This window comes from Chiloscyllium plagiosum, unplaced genomic scaffold, assembly GCF_037043375.1.
Source record: "Chiloscyllium plagiosum isolate Xiang-an unplaced genomic scaffold, Cpla_swu_hap1 HiC_scaffold_40, whole genome shotgun sequence".
NCBI classification, from domain to species: domain Eukaryota; kingdom Metazoa; phylum Chordata; class Chondrichthyes; order Orectolobiformes; family Hemiscylliidae; genus Chiloscyllium; species Chiloscyllium plagiosum.
In genome coordinates, this window is record NW_028270178.1 from 35,706,898 (window position 1) to 35,720,574 (window position 13,677).

The window sequence follows — 13,677 nt, forward strand, 5'->3', positions numbered from 1 at the left end:
ACTAATCCTAGCAAACAGAGAGGATTCCATTTGCACTTCTGGATTTGCCGTTTGTAGGTAGGCTTTGGGAGACACAAGGTGCTTTGCCCGTGAGAATTTGTAAGATAATGTCTGTTATAACACTTATTGTAACGCTTGCAGTGAATATATCAACTTCATAAAAATCTATATTACCGAAACTAAAGACTTTGAATTCTTTCTCAACCAAACTTCACTTACAAGTGACGTTTCCATGCATGGAAGCTAACCTTATACACAAATGTGTATTGAATCTGTGCACAAAATGCAACACTTTACTGTCTTCTGTGAAAAGGGATTTAAACTTTTTGTTTTCTCTCGCTACTAATGTCACTAACATGGAGGACCGCTTTCTGTCTGTTCCAATTGAAGACATTCAACAGAAACACAAGGAGATCGAGTCCAAACTGAAACACTGCGAGTGAACACTATCCTAATGAAGGAGAAGGTGAAGATATTCCAGCTGGTTGATCGATACACTAAGCTAACGGTTATTTCCACTGTTCAAGATCGGACGCTTGTAGAACATGAACTGCTAGCAAGAGGCCGAGACCATGAAGCGTGGAGAGAGAAACATCTCCAGATCCAACTGGATAAGATCCAAGCTGATCAACTGTTCTGTCGAAGTTGTTCTCCCCGTAAAACTAATACTGGAAGTTTAGCACCTGTGAGCAGAGTCCTGGGAATTGGATAATCAACAATGGTACGAAAGATGGTTTATGACTGGGCCACTGGGAAAATATACCCAGAGTTCTAATTTGTATTCAGTTTTAAATTTCAGGATTTGAACATTGACAAGTGTAGGATAAACCTAAGGAATCTGATATTGGATCAGTATCCTTACTTTGGGAATGTTCTGGGAGAACTCTGGAAGAACCCAGAGGGATTGCTGTTTATATTTGATGGTTTGGATGAATACAAGGACAGTATTGATTTTTCTGACAGTCGGAGAAATACAGAGCCTCAGTTTATGTGCCCTGATCCCGAATGATGGTGTGAAGTGTCTGACATTGTGTGGAGTTTGATCCATCACAAGCTGCTCCCTGGATGTTCTGTGATAGTGACCAGCCGTCCCACAGCATTCCATTTATTGGAAAAGGCTGAGATCAGCATCTGGACTGAGATCCTTGGATTTGTTGGTGATGAACGGAAGGAATATTTCAACAGTTTTTTTGAGGATCAGATGGTGGCAACAGCTGTTTTCAAACACGTGGAGGAGAACTAATCCTGTCCACCATGTGCTACAACCCTTCGTACTGCTGGATACTCGGTCAATCACTGGGTCCCTTTTTCACACAAAGCGACAGGAAAGAGCAGCATGCTCCCAACACCATCAACCAAATGTATTCCTATTGTATTTACAACATTCTGAAAAACCATGGCAGTCAGATTGAAATCCCCAGTGATGTGTTTCTGAAGGTTGGTGAGGAAGATAGGCGATTTGAAATATTCATCCGTTTTGTTGTTGGTCTCGCCTCCCCACAGTCTGCTCGTCCCCTGGAATAGGTTCTGTGTCCATTTCTTCATCAGACAGTCTGTCAGGTCACCAATTGGGTGAAGGAGATATTTGAAGGACAGATTGGAAATACCAGGTCTATAACTAATAAAAGAAACATTCTGAATCCATTGCACTAACTGTTTGAGTCTCAGAATAAATCACTTACACGGAACTCTGTGAAAGATGTGTAAACATTTTCATTTCGTGACTTGAGACTGACCCCAGTCGACTGTGTAATCCTGTTTTGTCAGTGAATTCGGTGGTTCACTGAAAGAATTTGATCTTGAGATCTGCTGCATTCAATATGAAGGACTATAGCGATTGGGACCCGTACTTCACAAATGCCGAGAGCTACCAGTTACTTTCTGTCTCTAACTTTTGATCACATTGTTGAATAGCCACGGATTGTGCCAATTCTCGATAATGAAGGGAAACTAATAATTCAGTTGTACCGGAAAGAATCATTTTTCAACACAGAATTTACTAAGAATGAAGATTGATGATAGATTCTCTGAAGAGTGAAGAATCCTAAAATGATTCTTAACAATATGATGGAATTTTACTATCTTTTCCTGATCAGCCAATGCAAGTCACCAAAACGATGATTTATTGCTCAAAATTGGTAGTCAATAAGACTGCACAGCAGAGCGCAACAGTTCTCATGCTCCTCTGAATGATATCTTATACAATATCGAGGTCAATGTTGTTTCATGTTTCCAACAACTTTTGTTTCATTATGGCTTATTCCCATTACAGACCAGCACCGAATGCTTATGTATTTGATACAAAAAGGGTCCATTTGCTTATTTAATTCTCACCAATTTGTCAGAAGACTTGCCAAGGATTTATTTTTCATTAATTCCCCTAATCTTTGTATATATTTCTTCCTCCACCTCCACTGCACCAGTAAGTAGTCTATGGATTAAATCTATTAACGTGTGATCAATCCTTTGCTAACCATTGTCTCCAGTTACATGATGCTATTTGTCTGCTTGATTTGTGCTGATATTATGTTTAAGTTAATAATTATAGGTTCTGCACGAACACAACTTTGTTTCTTTTACTTGCTTTTCCAAGTGTCAACATTTTTCAGCAGCTGTGTCTCGGTCATTTCTCCTTGGTATTTTTGCCTTCATTCCTCTTGAGAAACTAATAGATTTTAATGGTGATTCCTTTTAATTTAATTTTAACCATCACTTCGCTCTCATATTCCTGAATCCTATTTATGTCTTCATCTCTGTCTGTATTTTTAATGTATTTTATTTTTCTCATTTCATTTAAACGGATTTAATTTCCTGTACAACCTTGATTTCTCAGTTTTAAAGTGTTTTCTACCTCCCTATTTGCTCTTACAAGGAGAACAGCTGGAGTCTGTCCGCTCAGTATGGCACCTTCCTGTCCCAGTACTGATGCCAGCATCCTTTGAAAAGACATGATTTTATCCCACGCTCGCGCTTTCGCCAAGTGTTAATTCTCCTGCACTAAGGACCCGTCCATGGTCCACTGCAATTGGATTATTCCTCTTCCTTTCCATTTCCTCCACAGTTACCATAAAGCCTTCCTTAGCCTGATACTTAGTAAGTGACATAGTTTACCGAAATTTAATTTGTAGCTACAGAAAACGCCAGGAATGACAGAGGCCTTTACATTCAATAATGGGTGCAAGGGATTTCAAGATGGAAGACGTAGTTTATCAAAAAAAAAATGGTTGAAAGGAAAATGATAACGTGAGAAATGAGAGTCAGAGAATTGCAGGAAGGTATAGAAAAGTAAAAGAAAGCTAGGAATACAATAGCCATCAAAACTAATGTCACAAAGTAATCAAAGGCAAAAGTAAAGGCCCCGTGTCTTTCATAACAAAGTGAACAAATCCAAAACTCACATTAAAGTGAATCATTATGACATGAGGATTCTCAGAGGAAAGCACTACAGGCACGCTAATGATAACCATAGTATAGAACGAGCCCTGAAGAACGGCTTATGCCCGAAACGTCGATTCTCCTGTTCCTTGGATGCTGCCTGACCTGCTGCGCTTTTCCAGCAACACATTTTCAGCTGTAGAACAACGCAGACAAGAAGAAATATTGGGTGTTTGTGATACCTGTCCTAACTGTCCTTCCTTCCCCCATCCACTCCACCTTTCTCTCCGACCTCTCACCTTCACGTCCTACTTCATCTAACTATCACATTCTCAGCTACCATGCACCCCCAGCCCTAACCCCTCCCATTTATCTCTCAGTCCCCTTGGGCCACCCCCTCATTCCTGATGAAATGCTCATGCTCAAAACATCGATTTTTCTGCACCTCGATGTTGTCTGACTGGCTGTGCTTTTCCAGCACCACACTCATCAACTCTGATTTCCAGCACTCACTTTCTGCCTGCTTGTGATAATGGGATGGCAATAACAGTTATTGACTTGACTCTATACATATAGACTGTACAGATCAGTTTGGAGAGCATATATCGATCACTTTTGAGAGAGTTTATTTGAGCTACATGTTCTGGAGCAATCAGGCAGCAGGTTATACGTTTATCATATTATGGGAATTGCGTGATGTGGCAGGATTTGTGAAACAATCTCCAAGTAAAGACACTCCTTAGAATAGAATATATTCCCTACAGTGTGGAAACAAGCCTTTCGGTCCAATAAATCCACACTGACCCTCTGAAGAGTAAACCACCCAAACTCATTCTCTTATATTTACCCGTGACTAATGCACCTAACCAACATATTAATGAATACTATGGGCAAATTGGCATGGCCAAATCCACGCAGACTTGGGGAGAAGGGAGCAAGGGAGAGGGAGACAGAGAATGAGTGTGACCAAAGGAGAGTCTGAGTGAGAATGTGAGACAAAAAGTGAGTTTGACAGTGAGAGCAAGTGATAGAGGAAGAGAGAGAGAGAGAGAGAGGGACAGAGATAAAAGGACGGAATGAGTAAAGGAGAGATGTATGAAGAGAGACTGAATCGGTTAAATTCACTGAGTTTCACACGAATAAGGGGAATCTCAGAGAAAACTCTGAAATTCTAACAAGGTCAACACAGGGAGGATGTTCCCAGTAACTGGGGAATCCAGAACCAGAGAGTTCTCTAGGTCTAGGCCATTTCAGAGTCAGATGGGGAGAAATGTTTTACCCAGAGAGTGGGGAGCCTGTGGAATTCTCTGCCACAGAAAGCTGTTGAGACGAAACATTCTCACAACGGAGGCAGATCTAGTTCGCAGTGTTAAATGTTTCCAAAGGATATGGGGAGTGGGGGGAGAGTAAGAACTCGAAGGGGGGATGAGGAAACCATGTCAGAGACATTTTGAGTCAGAAAAGGCAAAATCCATAAACAGCCAAACTCCCAAACTTGTTCTTCCTTCACGGTCAAAATTACATTTCTGGGGGTCGCGTAAAACATAGAAACTAAGAGCAGGAGTATGCCATTCAGCCAATCAAGCTCCATCCCACCATGCAGTATGTAACAAGGGGGTGACACAGGGTTCAGTCCTTGGGCGCCAGCTGTTAATAATATCTATCAATGACTTAGATGCTGGGATGGAAACTCTGCTGCACTATTGTTCCCTGATGGAGATGGCACTGCATGTTTTTTGGAAACTTGGGATTGGACATTCCCAAAAGCAACGTGCAGTAGTATTGGATTTGGAGAATGGTGAGCAGTGCATTAGACCACTTACCTTTGGAGGGGGTAAAGACAATGACTGCAGTTGCTGGAAACCAGATTCTGGATTAGTGGTGCTGGAAGAGCACAGCAGTTCAGGCAGCATCCAAGGAGCAGTGAAATCGACATTTCGGGCAAAAACCCTTCATCTCCTGAAGGGTCTTGCCTGAAGCGTTGATTCTACTGATCCTCGGAATCTGCCGTTTTTCAGCATCACACACTCAACTCCGACCTCCAGCCCTTTCTCCCACTTACGTTTGGATTTGCTGGAAAGATTCAACAATGTATGTTTTGCTGTTTCTCTCACTGTCTGAAATCTGCTCAGTGAAGAAGATGCCCTTCACTGTTACATTTACTGGGCCAGCACCAATCCTTTTTATCAGACCATCCTAAACTATTGCTGAAGTGTTATTTAGCAACAGGAAGCAAAGGGCAGCTACAGGACAGTTATCCACGATGGTGCCCCACGGAATGGTATAAGGTGAACTCACTGCATCAATGAGAGCAAATACAGGTCACCAGGTGAGGCTTATTTTAAGAATCCCTGCAGTGTGGAAACAGGACCTTCAACTCTCCAAATGGTAACCAATCCGAACCATACCTTATTGTCCCCCATTTACCCCCGACTCATTGTGTCACAAGACCTGCCCACACCCCCCACCCTCACCCCCGCCGCCTACCCATAGCATGGCCACACAGAATACAGAAAATCCAGACCCTACTAGGAACACCCAGAATGCCTCAGCATTGATCAAACAGACTGACAAGGAAAACCAGACATGACCACAGTCACTGGAAGACCAGGGACCCGATAAACACAGCTGTCCCAAAGTCCTAAGGGAGACTTGTACCCCAGTCATACCAACGCCACACAAAGGAAAGGTCAGACAGAGAGGCACCAGAATATCTCACTCACTGGACAGAAACTATGGAAACACCTTACTCCCAGGAAAAGGGACATTCTCACCTACCCTTGGAGAGAGCTGGAATCTCCTGATCCCATTAAGAACTAAATGATGCTACCGAACACTTCACAGTATCTACATTCAGGACATGCTTCTGATCACTGCTTTGCGATTATCACCATTGTAACTTGATTACTTGACGATCAACACCGTTGCATTTTCACTATTTTTAATTAGCATTGTTATACTATATTCCTATAAAAACTGGCTTGATTTGCAGCTCAGGGAAGAGAATTCCAGTTTCCTGGACAGACTGCCTGTGCTGTTTTAGCGCAGTCAATTTCTCTTCCACGATATCACTGTGTTAATAAACAGTTTGTTAATTTCACTTTGATATGTGTTTTGTGATCTCTGCTTTATTGAACTAATTTCTCCAAAACCCATGCACCTAACCTACAAAGCCCAGAACACTCGAGACAATATAGCCTGGCCAATTCACCTAAACTGCACGTCCTTGGGAGGAAACCCATGTAGAAATGGGGAGAACGTGCAAACTCCACACCGGCAGTCATCCCGAGGCTGGAATCGAACCTGGGTCCCTGACACTGTGAGGTAGCAGTGCTGGGGGCATACCAAAATTCCCCAGAATGGCCAAGTCAACTGATGTAAACATAGGCCCAATTTAATATGGCAACAACTTTCCAGCAGCTACAGGAAAACTTAATCTGGTCTCTGCACATACTCACTTTGTGCTCTAGCCCATGGCTGGGACATACCCCGGGGTGTATGGTGAATGGATGTGTGTAGAGAAAGATTTCTAATGTGAGCTGGCTGTGTAATGGAGAAACTACAAAGGGGTTGGTTCAGGGAGATAAAGCGACAAAGGAAAGAGCAATTAAGCAGAGGCCGTGGAGGCGCTACATTTAAGAGACTCTAAATTTGTTGGGGATAGTGCAATATTGCAGGGGGTGCAGTTACAAGACAAAGATATAGGGAAGGAATGTAAATGTGGGCGAGAGTGACAGAAAAAGAGAGAATGGTAAAGAATGTAGACAAAGACATAAAGAAGAGAGAAAAAAGACAAAAGAAAATGATGTCAGTATGAGAGAAGGAGAGAGAGGTAGAGTGTGCGAGACGCAGACAGAAAGAAAAGAGGGAAAAAAGAATCAGAGAGTCAAACAGGAGACAGGGAAAGGTGCAGTGAGTTTAGAGAGGTGATACTCTCCATTCTGGTTGGCCCCAGGTCTCTCGATTGTCTCTCACACTCCCTAGGCAAAGGTGAGGTCTGCAGATGATGGAATTCAGAGTCTATATTAGAGTGGTGCTGGAAAAGCACAGCAGGTCAGTCAGCATCCGAGGAGCAGGAAAATCAACATTTCTGGCAAAAGCCCTTAATCAGGAATGAAAGCAGGGAGCCTCCAGAGTGGAGAGATAAATGGGACGGGGTGGGGCTGGGAAGAAGGTAGCATAGAGTACAATAGGTGAATGGTGGCATAAACGGCATCATCCGCCAACATTTCCACGACCTCCAAACGGATCCCACCACCAAGGATATATTTCCCTCCCCAACCCTTTCCACTTTGTGCAAAGACCATTCCCTCCGTGACTACCTGGTCAGGTCCACGTCCCCCAACAACCCACCCTCCCATCTTGGCACCTTCCCCTACCACCGCAGAATTGCAAAACCTGCGCCCATACCTTCTCCCTCACCTCCAACCAAGGCCCCAAAGGAGCATCCCACATCCATCAAGGTTTCACCTGCAAATCCACCAAGTCACTTATTGTATCCATTGCTCCAAATGCGGTTTCCTCTACACTGGGCAGACCGGGCACCACCTCGCAGACCCCATTAGGGAACATCTCTGGGACACCCGCACCAATCAACCCCACCGCCACGTGGCCCAATATTTGAACTCCGCCTCCCACTCTGCAGAGGACATGCAGATCCTGGGCATCCTCCATCACCGCTCCCTCACCACAAGACGACTTGAGGAAGAACGCCTCACCTTTTGCCTCAGAACACTTCAACCCCAGGGCATCAATGTAGACTTCACCAGTTTCCTCATTTCCCCTCCCGCCACCTTAGCCCAGTTTCTAACTTACAGTTCAGCACGAAACTCATGACCTGTCCGACCTGCCTATCTTCCTTCCCACCTGTCCACTCCACCCTCCCATCAGACCCATCACCTTCATCCCCACCTCCTTCTACCTTTTGTACACTTTGCTACTTTCCCCCACCCTCCTCTCTGATCTATCACCTCCATTCCCTCCCCCATTCACCTGTTGTACTCTTTGCTACCTTCGCCCCAGCTCCACCTCACCATTTATCTCTCCCATTCCCTGTCTCCTATTAGGGACAGACATTGCCTCCAGGGGTTTGTTTCAGGGGAAGAAATTGGGGACTGCAGATGCTGAGATCGGATTCAAAATGAGTGGTGCTGGAAAAGCACAGCAGTTCAGGCAGCATCCGAGGAGCAGGAAAGTCCACGTTTCCGGCATAAGCCCTTTAACCAACATGTTGAAAGGCGTTTGCCCAAAACGTTGACTCTCCTGCTCTTCGGACCTGACCTGACCTACTATGCTTTTCCACCACCACCCTTTCTGACCTTGTTTCTGGAGACCGGATTCAGGCAGGAAGATTAAAGGGTCTGGTGTGATTGGGATTCGAACTCGCTCTCACACACATACAAAGAAACACAGAGATACGCAACACCTGCTTAATATACATGAGGTAAGGGATATTGGCTGCGAGAACCTGCTTAAAACCGGTTTGTTGCTCAATGATATTCTCTCGACTTAATTCCCAGTTCATCCAGTCAGCTGCCACCTCCCTCTACCTTGTAGTGCACTTCTCCAGGAATGAATTGCCAGCCACAGTCATCTCTGTGGGATGAATTGGGTGGGAAGGTGTGCTGGGAGAGTGAGGGAGGAGGTGTGAGAGAAAGCTGAAGTTAAATAGTATCGTCCAGAACTTGTCTGTCTATAGGGAAAGGCTGAATAGGCTGGGGCTGTTTTCCATGGAGCATTAGAGGCTGAGGGGTGACCTTGTAGAGGTTTATAAAATCATGAGCAGCATGGTTACGGTAAATAGTGAAGCTCTTTTGCCTGGGGCGGAGGGCATAGGTTTAGTGTGAGAGCAGAAAGATATAAAAGAGATCAAAGGCGCAACTTTTTCACACAGAGGGTGGTAAGTGTATGGAATGAGGTGCCAGTGGAAGTGGTGGAGGCTGTTACAATTGCAACATTTAAAAGGCATTTGAACTGGTATATCAAGAGGAAGGGCTTAGAGGGATATGGGCCGAGTGCTGGCAGGTGGGACGAGATTGGGTTGGGATATCTGGTCAGCATAGATGGGTTGGACTGAGAGGTCTATTTCGATGCTGTATATCTCTATGACTCTAAGTCAATTTAAAGGAGCTTCTGAAATAAAATTGGGAACTGGGTCATTGACAGGGTGCAGAGAGGGAGTCCAGAAGTGGTTAGGTTTGGATTCACCTGCCATCACATTCGTTGGGTCGTGTAAAGGAACAAAGAAATGAACCATTGGTATCAACGATTTGAAAGGAAAAAAAGCCATTTATTGGTGAAAACAAAATAGCATTCAGAAGGCATAGACTCTTTCCTGGATATTTTTTACTATTTAGAAAATATACTTCTGTTTTTAATTTTGCTCAAATTAAATTTTGTTTAAATATAATCATCGAGACAAGAATAATTTGATTAGGGATAGTCAGCACGGTTTTGTGAAGGGGCAGCCGTGCCTCACAAACCTTACTGAGTTCTTTGAGAAGGTGACCAAACAGGTAGATGAGAGTAAACCCGTTGATGTGGTGTATATGGATTTCAGCAAAGCGTTCGATAAGATTCCCCACAGTAGGCTATTGTACAAAATGCGGAGGAATGGGATTGTGGGAGATACAGCAGTTTGGATCAGTAATTGGTTTGCTGAAAGAATACAGAGCATGGTGGTTGATGGGAAATGTTCATCCTGGAGTCCAGTTACCAGTGGTGTACCGCAAGGGTCGGTGTTGGGTCCTCTGCTGTTCGTAATTTTTATAAAGGACCTGAATGAGGGCGTAGAAGGGTGGCCTTAGTAAATTTTCAGACAACACTAATGTCGGTGGAGTTATGGATAGTGACGAAGGATGTGTAGGTTACAGAGAGACATAGATAAGCTGCAGAGCTGGGCTGAGAGGTGACAAATGGAATTTAAAGCAGACAAGTGTGAGGTGATTCACTTTGGTCGGAGTAACCGGAATGCAAAGTACTGAGCTAATGGTAAGATTCTTGGTAGTGGAGATGAGCAGAGAGATCTCAGTGTCCAGGTACACAGATCCTTGAAAGTTGCCACCCAGGTTGACAGGGTTGTTAAGAAGGCATATAGTATTTTAGCTTTTATTAATAGAGGGATTGAGGTCCGGAACCAGGAGATTATGCTACAGCTGTACAAAACTCTAATGCGGCCGCACTTGGAGTATTGTGTCCAGTTCAGGTCACCGCATTATAAGAAGGATGTGGAAGCTTTGGAAAGCGTGCAAAGGAGATTTACTCAGATGTTGCCTGGTGTGGAGGGAAGGTCTTACGAGGAAAGGCTGAGGGATTTGAGGCTGTTTCGTTAGAGACAAGAAGGTTGAGAGGTGACTTAATAGAGACATATAAGATAATCAGATGGTTAGGTATGGTGGATAGGGAGAGCCTTTTTCCAAGGATGGGGACGGCGAGCACGAGGGGGCATAGCTTTAAATTGAGGGGTGATAGATACAGGACAGATGTCAGAGGTAGTTTCTTTACTCAGAGAGTAGTAAGGGCATCGAATGCTTTGCCTGAAACGGTAGTAGATTCGCCAACTTTCAATACATTTAAGTTGTCATTGGACAAGCATATGGGCGTACGTGGAATAGTGTAGGTTAGATGGGCTTCAGATTGGTATGACAGGTCGGCGCAACATCGAGGGCCGAAGGGCCTGTACTGCACTCTAATGTTCTATGTTCTATGTAAATGTATGGATCAGAGAGTTCATTTAGGAAAGCAGGATCATGTGATTGTATTTCCCACTCGGTCCTGCAGTAAATAATGGTGCTTTCCTCCAGGAACCCGATTTGCTCACTGAGAACTGATGCCTTGAGATGAAGGTAGCTTTTGTGCCTGTATAATTCCTCTTTTGGTTTTGCTTTTATTGTTCAGCTTCCTACTATCTGTTGCTCATTGCGAACAGCACTTAAAACTGTTCTGCTCCTGCCGTCTCTTTCATTTTGCTACTCAGATGGAGTCGTTTCTCACCCATTAGATAAGTGGCGTTATCATGCTGCTCGCCCACCTCCTTTCGGTCCATTCCACAGGTGAAATCCTCATTCCATTATCGGCTGCAGCTAACGTTGACTCCTCAGTTACTTGGATTTATTCACCAATTCAATCACTTTTATAAATGGAAATTTCACTGCACACTTTAACTGGTCTCTGAACTTTTTCTGGGTCACCACGTAAATAAAAGCATTTGTGCAGCAACTTAACTTCTGCAGCATATATGCCACTTTTCGAAAGAGATCATGAGCAGCAGAATCCAAGGAATAACTAGCATTAAAGAAATACAAAATATACACCAACCAGAGTAGTATGAAACTGGCAGATATGGCAAAGAGTAAAATCACAGATTTCTTTCTGCTCTCTACCTCTGGGTCATTTTCCATTCTTGTCTGTCCCCTCAGCCCCTCACGTATCTTCGTGGTCTCAAAGATATATCTGACAGTCAGAACATTGATAAAGAGAATAAAAGTGAATGGGAAAAGTGGTGTTAAAAATTTTTCAAAATATTTAAAACTTGCCCACCGAGGATCTTCATAATAACTGGATGTGGTAGAACAATACCATGGAACATTGTTGCTGATCATTCCAGGTTTAAATCGAAAGTAGTTGGGAATGTTCTTTAAACAAAAGAAAATGCAGATTGTTGTTAAAACAATTGTTGCAGTTTTCTCTGTGCAATATTGAGATTTCATCTGATGAAATGAAATGGCGACAAATCGGTCAAAAGATAAGGCAACAGTAAACCAGACCGAACAATCAATGGTCAAGCAGCTCAGTACATAGGTAACACTACAAACAGAAGTTATATCCAGGAAACACTGTGGATAATAATAAGATGCAAATCGACGAAGTACGATATTAAAAACAATGAAGAGTAGATCAGATGCTGCCATGGCCACCAGATGGCGAGTGGTGCATGTAGAAAGACCACACTTGCCCCGAACTAAAATTGCAATCGCCACTAGACTAACTGTAACAGAGAGAGAAAGGAAATAAAAAAACAGACTAGAAGTTACTGACCAAATACTCTTCGTGTCTGGGCTCAGACTGTAAGTCATGGCAAAAAGATAACTGTTGTTCTATGTCATATAAAGTTTAAAGAATTGGTACTACAGCATCAAACTCTCTAAAAATGTATCATTTGCAGTTTTTATAAGACATAGTGAAGAACATGAGCAGTGATTTGCTAATAGAAACACAGTCATCTACTAATTTCTTTTTTGGGATTGGCAGCAATCTTTATAGTTTACTCAGACTGGCTGGAGTTTCCCATAAGACGACTGGACTCACGCCAAGAAACCTGGGATCAGTATGACAAACAATGGGAGACACCTAACACAGGCATTGATTGGAAAATTTCTGTATTTGAGTTCAGAGCCTCCACAATTCATTTTGCCTCCAGAATTATAAATCCACACGAAATAAAGAACAGTACAGAACACCGAATCACTCCACCATGTCCAGGAATGGATTCTCTCCACAATTGAATGAATAAATGATTGAGCGTTGAGTCCCTCCCTCCTGCAAGGATTGACCATCTTGATAATTTGAACCATGAAAGCATTCAGCAGTGAATCCAACCACCATGTCCCAGGTTGGATACCACCACAATCGAAGATCTTTAACAATTGGCTCAGACTCCTTCCGCATGTCCAACACTGTACCACACAGCCATCACCTAAAAGAAATCTCGTTTAGAAGTCCGACACTTTATCTGAGGATAAATAAAGCTTCCTTCCTGATGTCCAAGCCCACGCTCCCAAATTCCTCTCCTTGTGAATAGAGTTTCCCAAAGCAGACTCAGAGTCATTTAGGGCTACAAGTCTCCATAGATTGACTGACATTCTCCATGGAGATCACCAGATTTATTCCGCAGCTTGGGATCAGTGACTATTAGCCATATATGTAAATTGATCGCCAAAGACAAAATAACAATCCCAATAGAATGCCAATGTGGAGTAACTGCTCATGGGCCATTATCATTTGGGGAACATGAAAAAACAGCAGCAACGAAGGACAAGGTGAGAAACAGCCTGTTGGACACAGTTGCTTGATCCTCTGTGGGGGAGCAGCTTCTACAACACTCCAGATCTCAGTATTGGTTCGACTACATTCTGTGCCACAGTATTGTGCGCCTTCTTTCAAATGGCACAACTCACATTTCTCTTTGAAAATCAAATAATTCAACAATAGACAGAAATGTGATGGTGTGGTCAACATCCCTCCCCACAATCTGTTATCACAAATATTACCCCCGCCCACACACATTGAAGGACTGACGAAAAC

The 13,677-nt window shown here is 43.4% G+C and overlaps 1 pseudogene; it reads left to right on the forward strand.

The window, feature by feature from the left end:
• Nucleotides 1–356: 356 nt before the first annotated feature.
• LOC148138459 (NACHT, LRR and PYD domains-containing protein 12-like) lies at nucleotides 357–1,524 on the forward strand (annotated as a pseudogene).
• The last annotated feature ends 12,153 nt before the right edge of the window (nucleotides 1,525–13,677 follow it).